Source organism: Rhagoletis pomonella, unplaced genomic scaffold, assembly GCF_013731165.1.
Source record: "Rhagoletis pomonella isolate Grant_MI unplaced genomic scaffold, Rhpom_1.0 Rhpom_scaffold_00012, whole genome shotgun sequence".
Lineage (NCBI taxonomy): Eukaryota > Metazoa > Arthropoda > Insecta > Diptera > Tephritidae > Rhagoletis > Rhagoletis pomonella.
In genome coordinates this window covers 7,590,417-7,603,164 of record NW_023458566.1, presented here as the reverse complement: position 1 = coordinate 7,603,164, position 12,748 = coordinate 7,590,417, and positions in this window count along the sequence as shown.

Below are 12,748 nucleotides of genomic sequence, written 5' to 3'. Positions count from 1 at the left end.
TTTATTTATTTTTTTTTATTTATTTTATTTTTTTTTATTATTATTCTTTGTATCCTTTTAATTTGCTTCCGGGATTTGAAGATTTAATCTTCACGTGACAGATTTTTTACGAAAAATATCTGACAACACCAGATCCAAACTGTCGCTGCTGTCTTAATGATGATGAGTTAAACACTTTGTATTGTCTGGCGGCGTTCAAGACTAAGGTCCAGGCCCTGCACTTCCTTAACAGTTTTGAGCAGTTCTTTGGGACTAGGACTGGCTTCTCTGAATACAGTGGTGTCTTAATTAGCCTTGCAGTTACTGTTCACAAAATATAAGTGTACGAATATCGCTGTTGACAGCTTTCACAGTTTTATAGAAGAGGAGACATTTCCTGCGACTTCATATTCCTCATCCTAATGCCGCGCAGTCACGCTCACATTCACTATTAGATATATGTATTCAAGTGAATCCTTAATTACCCCAACGAAAAGCAAACAACAAATTTTAATGGCGAGTTTTATGGTGACACTGTGCCAAATGCAAATGAAATTGTAGCTGCCAGCTGTTAATGACTTCGAAATTTCTACACAAACAATTGCGCGAGGAAACCACCTGTCCTTTCGCCATTATTCACAGTCTACCCGGCCATCCCATTGCGCCTCTGGTGTCATCTGCTTCCGGACGGCTAATGTAATTGTTGCAATTTCCACTATTTAAAAAGTTTATTGCATGAATTTTAATGAAGCTGTCAATTTGATCCAGAACACAAAAATCACGTAATGTCACTAATGGTAAAAACATAAAAACATAACGAGCAGCAGTATTCGGTTCAGGTGGATAAAAAAGTTTTGCGATGTCAGTCGGAATGGTAATTATGTTCGAAAAATAGCAGTTTGATGCATATATAATTTAAAGGACATACAAACATGAAGAATAATATTTTTAACATAATTTAAATAGAAATTTTAAAAATATCGGCTATATATTAATAAGAACAAGTAAGAAAGTCTAAGTTCGGGCGGAGCCGAACATTAAATACCCGGCGCAAATATTATATATATGTTTTTTCACCTTTCCGAAACCTACCGCTAGATGGTAGGCCGGGGTGTATCAATTTTGAGAAAATTAGCGTCCTTCAATTTCGAAATATTGAAGTTTCAATCATTTCTGAAATTTACCGTTATATGAAAAGCGGCCGTAATTTTAGTCCGATTTCAATAATTTTCAATGCTTTGTTTTCATGTGGCAAGCACAATAACCACACCGAGTTTGGTACAAATTGGTAGAACGGTTACCGATATACATATACATATGTGATCATAAGTGGTCGGTGCCCCGCCCATTTTCCAAAATTTTACCATAAACGTATTTCTTGGTAAAGAATTGTTGCAAGCATCAATTTTGAATAAATTATCTTCAATATTTACTGATTTATCGAAGATTTTGTATTTCCTAAGATATACACATGTAACCATAAGTGGGCGTGGCTACGCCCATTTTCCAAAAATTTATAATATTCTTATTTTTCGTCTAAAAATTGTTGTAAATATCAATTTTGAGTGAATTATCTTCAGTAGTTACCAAAATATCGCAGTTTTCGTATTTCTGGAAATTACCGTTATATGGGAAGCGGGCGTGGTTACAGTCCGATTTCGTCCATTTTCAATACCAAACTACCTTGGATTAAGAGAAACCTACATACCAAATTTCGTTGAGATATCTCAATTTTTGCTCGAGTTATCGTCTACACGGACGGACGGACAGACGGACAGACGGACGGACAGACAGACATGGCTTAATCGATTTATTTTTTCATCCTGATCATTTATGTATGCATTTGTCTATATCTATCTCGATTCGTTTTGGCTGTTACAAACAACCGTTATGTGAACAAAATTAATATACCCTTGTGCACAAGTGCGCTCGGGTATAAAAAAGTAGCTTACACTCTCTCTATCGATACTCCTCTGCAATAACAGCGCAACTCAAAATTTAATGTTTTTGAGTTTTATGGCAAATCGAAATATGCTTATGCCAATGCATTAAATGCAGCTTGGCTGTCACTACAGACACGTAAACTTCTTCCCTTCCACCTATTTTCCACCACGTAGTCCTTGTCTTTGAGGATTGCAAATACCTCATCTTGGAAGACTGAATGCATATTCCCCAAGAGAAAAGTGAAGCTTATCCCCATTAACTTCGAAAAAGACCACAGGTCCTGCCTCTGAGTCAGTTTTGGAGAAAGCAGTGTAGATTCGAAAATGTGAGAGTTCGGGATCAATGCTGGAAGAAAACCAGCATTACCCTCAGGGAACTCCACATTGTAGAAGCTCTTCAAAAAAGGTGCTATCCTATAGCATTTAAAAAACACAAGTGCACAAATCTTCGCCTCACTCAGTTTTATACCAACATCCGTTTCTTTTTAGTCTGCTGGTGGCCTTTAAAAATTAAAGTTAAATAAAGAGGTTACCAAGCAACCATTTTGGTTCTTTACTATCGAAACCAAGTACATTTTCGTGGATCCCCACTTACAACTCGTGGACCCCAACGGAGACCCCCGTCGAGTCTCCCGTGGCCGCCTGGGTTTCATTAAGGATTACTTGTTTAAAATTGGTTTAGTGTTACATAAATTTTCATACGCACTAAACTTGAAGTATCAATTGCATTTATTATTATAAGTATATCCGATTACAATTTAATTAATAGCATTCGATTAAAATATAACGCTAGCGATTTTTTTATATTTCAGAGATTACGCCCCATTGACTATGGAAAATATTATTTCCACAATCAGCGGCCTTGATTAGGTTTTTATTGTTTTTGCTCATGCAGTTAGTAAGCAATGAATTGCATTATAATTAAGCCGCTGCTATTTATTTATGTAGCCGAATATGTAGTTATGCGCTCAATGAGATGTACATTTAAATGCAATTTTTTTGTTGCTGTTAATATAATGGAAATATTTATCACCGCATAGTTGCACCGTTATTATTTGCTGAGCATAAATTTATTGTATTTGTGTGTTCATGCGGTCTAGTTAATCACTATACTTTCCGCTGTTAATGAAGCAATAATTTCTTATTCGATAACTTTTAAAATTTAGTTGTAAAAGTTTATCATATTTATAGTCAAGAAAATTTCAGTATGCTTTTGAGCATTGGTGTGAGGTTAGGTTAATATGACTGGCTGTGTATAACGCATAGATCGTCTGGTCTCTAACGGTGCAGTTGAAAATCGAGCGTTAAGAGGGTATTTTTTTTTAACATCACTCTTGATTTTTGGCAATTTTTCTTTGCAGAATGCGTTGCTCATTTTCTGCATATACTGAAATCGTCGAGCTTACTTCGTATGGAAGAAAATTACCAAAATTGAAGGGGGTACAAAACTGCATACTCAAAATTTTTATAAGAAATCTATTTAAAAAGCTGAAATTTTTAAGAAAGTTTAAAACATACATTTATACGGTTTTTATAAAAATATAATTAAAATTCAAAACTTGTCAATATGTGAGTGTCGTATAGTCATAGTTTGCATAAACAATTTGTAGCTTTTTATTATTTATGTCTCACTGAAATATGCTGCAGTTATTAGACACTTGAAATTACTTCATAATACTCAGCGACCGAACATAACAGTTATTGATGAAAACTGACATGGAGAAATTCAATATGAAGGAAATGTTCTACAACTAAGCGGGACTCAAATTTGAAAATAAATTTTTATTTGCAATTTTTATACAAAATTTAAAAAAAATAACAATTATTTTTGATTTTTGTATTATTTGAAGACTTTTATTTATAAACGTTATCAATGAAAATCAGTCAGTGACTTTTATTTTTAAAAGTCATCAATATAAATCAGTCACCGACTATTATTTTTTTAATCATTCGTATAAAAGTCATTAACATTTTTCGCAGTTAAGAAGGTGTTGGAAAACAAAAGTTTACTACGACTTATACAAATGACATTTATAAGTATGATTTAAAAAATAAAGGTCAGTGACTGATTTTTATTTATGACTTTTATAAATAAAAGTCTTCGATAATTGTTATCTAAGACATACATATAATTTAAAAATCAAATATAACTGTTATTTGCTGATTATTGAGATAGAAATCAAACATAATTGTTATTTTGTATTTATAAAACAAAGGTCAGAAATAACAGTTATTTAAGGAGAAATTAAATAAAAGTAAAAAAATAGTAGTAAAAAGTAGAATTCAGCTCCTTTTCCGCCGGTAATTTTTAAATCAGTGTGGATATTAAAGGCCATATGACCTGGTAGCATGCCCTTATGCGACCCTCCTTCATCGATTATAATCTGAAATTCTCTTCCAATTAAAACAGAAAACTTTGAAGTCTCTATCACCCATAGCCTATCGAGTTATGCCCAAAGTTTTCTGAGTTAATTCACCTATCGCCGCTAACCTGGATTTCGCTGTAAGATTTTCTGACACTCGCCCCCGTTAAGGTTCTAGTAAACGATGAGAAACATTCTCATGAGAATAGAAATTCATTCTCATCGTCTAATTAGTAAAGAGAGTAAATATCCCATTTTCATGTGAGTGAATGCCTATTCTCATAAGAATTATTCTCATCCGTTTATAGAACCTTTATGTACAGTGCAGCCGTAAGTCTTTTTTCCAATGGATTTTGCAATGATATAAAAAATAATCTTGATATTTAACACTGCTAAATAAACTTTGAGATTCAAATAGATTAAACTAATGAAATTAGAAAAACTGTTGAAAATATTTAAGGGTACGTTCACACAGAAAGCCGAGCGGTGCCGTTCGAAGCAAGGCTGAGCGAAGGAAAGCCTTTGGATGTTCACACTGAACGAGGCGAAGCGCAGCTTTAATGAAAAGTGGCTTAAATATTTGTTCAATTGGTTGCAATTGCTTTCTCTAAAAATAAATTTTCATTTAATTATTTTGATTTTTTGCTCACATCAACGTCAAGCGGCTGAAAAAATCAAAAAGAAAATTTTAAATCAAAAAATGCTTGGCTTTCAGCTCCAAAAAGCTTCAAAAAAAGCTTGATGAATGAATAATTTCAAATAGCTACATTAATTTGAAAGCTCCGGTCAGAACGGCTCCGCTCTGCTCGGCACCGCTTCCTTTGTGAACGTACCCTAATACTTTATTATATATTTTTGTTTATTATGTACTTATGCTCTATCGTTTTAGTTCGTAAAGCTAACTACTTTTATTTCCGTACCATCATTTCAGGTACAAAATCGAAGTGGCTGGCAAAAGTCTTCCAGTGCTAACGAATCTCGACAAAGGCCGCTACGGTGTCATAGTCTTCGAAAATCTCGACAAATACCTGAACATGGACAAATGGAATCGTGAGCTACTGGATAAGTACTGTCGTGAATATTCAGTGGGCATAGTGGGCTTTGTCAGTCCGAGCGAGGAAACTTTGGTAGCAGCACAGTTGCGCGGCTTCCCACTCTTTGTCCACACAAATTTGAGACTGCGCGATGCCAGCCTAAATCCCGCATCGCCAGTGTTGCGGCTCACGCGTGCCGGTGAGACGGCCTGGGGTGCCTTGCCCGGCGATGATTGGGCTGTTTTCCAACACAATCACTCCACCTATGAACCCATTGAATGGGCGCAGCGCAACACACAGGATTACCCATCGGATAGTGGTGGACAAGTTCAACTCCCACTAACAGCTGTGCTGCAGGATCACGGCCAGTTTGATGGCATACAGCGCGTCTTGTTTGGCAGCAGCTTGCACTTCTGGCTGCATCGCTTGCTGTTTCTCGACGCTTTGTCATTCCTGAGTCACGGGCAGCTCAGCTTGAGTCTAGACCGCATGATACTGGTGGATATTGACGATATTTTCGTTGGTGAGAAGGGTACGCGACTGCGGCCCGATGACGTGCAGGCACTGATAGCTACGCAGCGGATTATTACGGCAATGGTGCCGGGATTCCGCTTCAATTTGGGTTTCTCAGGGAAGTACTATCATCACGGCACGCGGGAGGAGAACTTGGGCGATGATTATTTGCTGCGCAACGTACAGGAATTCAACTGGTTTTCGCACATGTGGAAGCATCAGCAGCCTCATCTGTATGAGAACTTAACGCTGCTCATGACAGAGATGCAACTGAATTATGCCTTTGCGAAGGAGCACAACATTCCCACTGACTCGGGTTACTCGATATCGCCGCACCATTCGGGTGTCTATCCCGCACATGAAATACTCTACGTGGCATGGAAGAAAGTATGGAATGTGAAGGTGACCTCCACAGAGGAATATCCACATTTGCGGCCGGCGCGATTACGGCGTGGTTTCATACATCGCAACATCATGGTGCTGCCACGCCAGACTTGCGGTCTCTTCACGCACACCATGTACATCGATCGCTATCCGGGTGGGCGCGATAAACTCGACGAATCGATACAGGGCGGTGAACTCTTTCAAACAATCGTCTACAATCCCATCAATATCTTTATGACGCACATGTCCAACTATGGCTCGGATCGGCTTGCGTTATATACGTTCCAATCGGTGATAAAGTTCCTGCAATGCTGGACTAATCTGAAACTTGGCTCAGCGCCGCCTATTCAACTAGCGGAAATGTATTTCCGCCTGCATCCCGAAGAGGTAGATCCCGTTTGGGGCAATCCGTGTGATGATCCACGCCATAAGAAAATCTGGTCCAAAACGAAAAGCTGTGATTCGCTACCAAAATTTTTAGTTATTGGTCCGCAAAAGACGGGCACCACAGCTCTCTACACATTCCTCTCCATGCACTCGAGTATCACGAGTAATATACCCAGTCCCGATACATTCGAAGAAATACAATTTTTTAATGGCAACAATTACTATCGAGGGCTGGACTGGTATATGGACTTCTTCCCAGCGGAGGCGAACACCACTGCGTCTCCAACAACTCGGTATATGTTCGAGAAAAGTGCCACCTATTTTGATGGTGAGGCGGTGCCGAAACGTGCACACGCATTGTTGCCGCATGCAAAAATCGTATCGATCCTCATCTCGCCGGCGAAACGCGCCTACTCGTGGTACCAACATCAACGGGCGCATGGCGAAGCGATCGCGAATAACTATAGCTTCTATCAGGTGAGAAATTATGTTTAAACATTTAGTCAAATAAATCGCTGTAAAGGGAAAAAATGGCCGTAGTTGCACACACTTTGTCGCCATCTAGTCTAGTGTTCACTCTTGTAAAACAGAGCTCGTTGATTTCACTAGAAAATATGAAATCGCAGTTTTTAACCTTTCTCATTGGGCGGCGTTCCACTCAAGTCCAGGTTGAAGTATCTGAGCGCGATCGTGGACAGCAAGCTACCCAGAAAACCAAACAAAATTGGTTCAGTGGCTCTGTGTAAACGTCACTAAACCAGTCAATCTAAGTACATTAGGGTGTATCACTTTCAAAACAAACAAAAAATTAATAAGTAATTAAAATCGGTGCTGTTTTTCCATCGGAATTATAAAATTTATTACACTTTAAGACTTCCGCCGAAAAATTTTGGAAAAATATTAAGAGCTGGACTGATAGAAAATACCTCCTAAAATGTTATTTTAATTCCGTTCTTACAATTTTTAAACATTTTCATGCAGAACTTTTAAACCTAAACTCCTCTGTCATCTGAAGTGATTTTTTGAAACAAAAGAGTTATAAAAGTTTTAACTATTTTATTTATAAAAAAAACTCGAATTTGGGAATTGTCTTCGAATCGGTTCAGCTTACATATAAAAAATCGTAAAAATATGTAGAAAAGATTTTTTTAATTCCGGTGCAAAAACTTCAAATTTTTTTTTTGTGAGGCACCCTAATGTATCTACATATATACATATTAATGGCCAAGATAAATTTTGTTCGTCTTCGTTTGGTGTAGAACCGATTTCAAAACCCGAACACCTTTGAAAAGATATTTTTGACAAAAGTTTTTAAGGCTTCAGATCCGTCGTTTCAAAATTGTTGTATCTGTGCGTAATTGTTGCTGAAAGCTCTTTAATTTGAGTTATTTGGTGTATTCTTTTTTGTATTTATTTTTTTTTGCTTAATATTTTTGTTTTTGAATACGAAGACAACGACAAATACCAACAAGTATACGAATACGAAAACAAACACGAAGACAAATTCGGAGCGAATACGAAAACAAACACGAAGACAAATTCGGAGCGAATACGAAAACAAACACGAAGACGAATTCGAAGCTAATACGACGACTAATACGCACACGAATAGAAAGACGAATATGGAGACGAAGGCGAGGAAGAAGACGAATGCGAACATGAATGCAAGTTAGAACACGAATGTGAGTATAGGACGAGTATGAAGACCAACACGAATACTATGGCGAAGGCAAATACGAATACGGATACGAATTCGAATTCGAATATGACGACGAAGTCAAATACAAAGACGCACACGAACACGAACACAAATACGAAGAGTTATATTAAGATGAATCCGAATGATTGCAAAAAGTATATGACGCTGAATACGAAGGTGAATACGCATGCGATTCGAAGATAGCGACTAGAACGAAGATGAAAAAATCTACGGGCCCCTTAAAAAACTGAAAAAAGGCAGACATTTCGCAGTAACTGGCATTCCTTGTAATAATAAAATACTAAGATAAGGTAGTTATGGTTAAGCAGTTAGAGTTTAGCACATTGGCCAATCCCTACTTTTGCGCTTGCGCTTTGGTAAAATTCGTGTTCGTCGGTATATAATAGCAAAAAAATCTATCTGTAGATAGGTTCGGAAATTTTTAGACGCATATCCATAAACGGTAAATTCGATTAGATTTATCTGTCCTCAGTGCAACCTCAATCATTGGAGGGTTTAAAATAGCGATGCTGTGCATGGAGCGCTCCAAAACAGTGCCTCTCTAGTATGCCCCTTGATTGAGGCAAGCAAAGTTAGCTAGTTGAATCCACGTAACTTTATGCCGATCTAAGAGACTTTTCCCGAATTTAATTTACTTTGCTGTATCGATTAGTGAATAGACTTTCATAACAAAGGTTTTAAACATTCATCCTTCCAAAAAGAGCGCTCCAATTCATATTTATTTCACCAAACACCGCTTAATCTGTAAAGAAGGTCGACGCCGATGCCACATTTTGGTTCTATTAAAATAAGTCAAATAGGCGAACTTCTGTGACACACTTTTTACCTACCACACACATCAGGTAGAAATTTCCGGCGCTTCACATTTGCCCCACATATTTGTGGGAAATATGTATTTCTGCGCCATTAAATGCATTTTATGTTTTATCAGCTAATCTTGCATCTTTAATTAAATACTGGCTTCAAAATGATTTATCATTCAATTAAAATTCTAAATTTATTTGGCTATCATTTTACGAATTCATGCGTCAATAGCTATTGTGCGAGTATTAACGCACGTGTGCCAGCGTGTGTGTACAAAAACTAAATATGTCAGTGCGCTCTTGCTTGCTTCAGATATGAGCATTTTCATAGCGTCACAAACACAAACAAAATAGTAAATAAGTCAGAGATGAAGTGAAGAATTCTTATAAGGAATGCAGGAGAATCTTTTCATATATACATACATACATACATACACATGGACACTTAAATCCTATTTTCTTGCCACAAAGCAATCGTCGACTTCATCATCTTGCTGCCGCTGTGGTTGTTGTTGCTTGTGGTTGTGCTGGACACACTGCGCAGTAAACCAACGTACGTTAGCACCGAATGGACTGCTTGCTGCCTGCCGATTGTCTGAGAAATGCAACTGCGGTAAGCATACTTGAAAGGATATAAGCAACATGCCACTTGAATTATTGCACCGATGCGAATGATGATGAAGTAAATGCGTTTATGTAATTTGTGGTTTACGTACATACGCACAGCACAACTAGTGTTTGCAGTTGGTATGTACATATGTGTGTGTTTATAAGTTGAGAGCTTTCATGGAAATAGGTTACATATGTATTTAGTATGGCTTCGGAGTACGTACTTAGATATGTACATTAGGGAGGTCCTTAAAAAAATCAATAGAACACTTTTTTCTGTCTCACTCTCTTAATCGGTAATACCACGGTCACAGATAACACATATACATTTTGGTCCCGATTGGGGACAGTTAAGGCGTGTCGCACAGGGGGCAAAGTTCAAATTCCTCTTTATAGACTCAAAAAAATTCAAATTAATTTTTTTCATCTAATAATCGATACTGCCATAATCGAAGATATCACATTTAAATTTTGGTCCCGATTGCCGTCGGTTAAGACGTTTTCATAGGGTAATCTGAACTTTGACCCCTATGCGACGCGCCTTAACCGTTTTCAATCGGATTATTTGTATGTGATATCTTCGATTATAGTAGTATCGACTCAGGGGTTGAGGCTTAGGAAGTCTGATTTAAAAATTGGCTTCCCGTATTTAAGGACAACCCTAATGTACATACATATCTACATATGGATAATCCTGAAAGGAAGTTTGGTGTACCAATAAGCATATTGGGGCATTCAAGATGACATCTTGGATTGATTTATTCAATTTGTTCTGCTTGATTGCTTGTCTATTGGTAGACTTAATTTTATCGGTCTGTATATTTAGTTGTAGGCTGAATGTAGCTTTTTGGGGGTTAGATCAAGACTTTTTAAGAAGGGTTTTTCTATCGGAAATTTGTTAGCATTTCAATTTGCATAACAAAAATTTGAAGTTTTTTTTGGATTGCCGACTAGCGATTTTGTCGACTGTTCTTAAGGTCTAACCTAAAGAAATTACTAAGAGGCCAGGCAAATACAGGTTGGCGTTAGAAATCAATTCTCCTCTGCGAACTTACCAGATTCTTTAAGGAATTTAAGTAGTTTATCGAAGCAAAGAGAATGTAGCTCCTTCATTCTCAATACATACGAGCCAAAAAGGTACCATCTCAGACGAGCCGAAGGTCGGACAACTACAGAGAAAGAGAAACAAGAAGTACACATTGGGTGGTCGATAATACTTGGTGGGCTCGGCGGTTTTTCTTTCTCAATTCGAGAAGAAATTGCCCCACCACTTCCGTCTAGCCATTTCAGCAGACACTTGGTGGTTTTGCAGATATTAGTACTGTACCAATGGTTCTCATGACGCTTGTTCATGAGATCCCTGACGCTCCAAAATACCGAAGTTCACTAATATATCAACACCACAGTGTTGGTTGGCATTAATATCTGCTTCTGGTATTTTACTCATGCCATTACTATTAATGTCCTAACATGTACTGCATCTGTCTGGTGGAAGAAGACGGAAGCGAAGTCCAACGACTAGGTAGAACTTGTGTGACGAGAACAGCACCGACCGCGGCTCGCGAGATGCTTCCTACGAATGATAAGTAACAATACTCTCAAGGTTATACATAGAAATGAGGAAGGATTGTGCATTGGCCTAGTGGAGCTGTAGCGTCCGAGGTTTAACTTCCAGGAATGCCTACCTAAAGAACCAACTGGGTCATTGAAAGACCTTAACCCCTAAAAGACAGGCATATTTGGTATACTGATGGCTCCAATATTAATAAGGTCGTGAGATCAGGCGCTTATGGCCGGCCACCAGCAAATTAAGTTTGCTTTTCAGGCTGAGATTCTTGATATCTCTCTATGTAGAATGTGGGACACAATTGCTCACCTCAAGGCCGCTATGAGATTGCTTTTAGCTTTCAGTACTCATCGGAACCAGGAATCGGGCTTGTCTTATTTGGCTACAGTGGAGTCATGGGAAATGACATGTTAGATTTTCTCGCCGGAAAAGTGGTAGTACAGCATTTTGTAAGTTCAGGTTCAAACATTGATCTGCCACGGAGCTAGGTTGGACGAAACTATTATATCTGGATTATGAAACAATCGCCACACTACTGGACAAGGAATGAAAGTAAAATTCAAGTTAAATTCCTTATCAGGGAAATATCAAGGAGAACCGAGGCATATCTGCATTCACCAAGCATTTATGGGCTTTCTTACTGGCTTGGTAAAGACTAGGGTAGGTTTTGTCACAAGGAACAGTAAACAGCAATTGTGTAGACAAGGTGACTTGCTCACTCTTCTCCTCGTAAATTTACCATCATATTTGACCGCTTTCGTTTACTAATTTGTTCACTGCTAATTCATTTATAGAGATGTTTTTTTTTTAGCTTAAGATAAATTATTTAGACTATTACTTAGTCGCTGTAGCGCCGTTTTGTCCGTTGTCGTAAATAACGGTACTCATTGTCTGTTGTCAACCAAAAGCTCTCTAGTGACTTAGTGGCTTCTACTCTATTACACGGTCAAAGACAGTGACCGCTCTTGTGTAGCTTAATGCAAAATGCACAGACGTACATATAAATGACCCTACATAAAATTTACTTCACATCTTAGCTTATGCACGCCACTCACCTGCATTGGACAGCAGGGCACTTGAGATCGAACCACACTTCATGATGACAGCAATGAGTATATGGAACTGAATAATACTCTTGCACACACATATGTATGCATGTGGTGGTAACTCATGTTCTACATACATACATACATATATAAATATATAACTATCTGATACTTATTTAGTACATTATTCTTGGTCATTGCCGCAATAGCAATGCCTCGCCACCTGTATGTACAATTTGCCTATGTACATTAGGGTAGGCTGAATATCAGATTTTTTGTTAGTGGCTCTAAAAAAATCGGCGCAAAAGATGGAAATTTTCGGTCAATAACTTTTTAATAAACGAAAAAATTTTAAATTAAATTTTAGGCTCGCTCATGTTAATCAAAGTTCAAAGTGTTA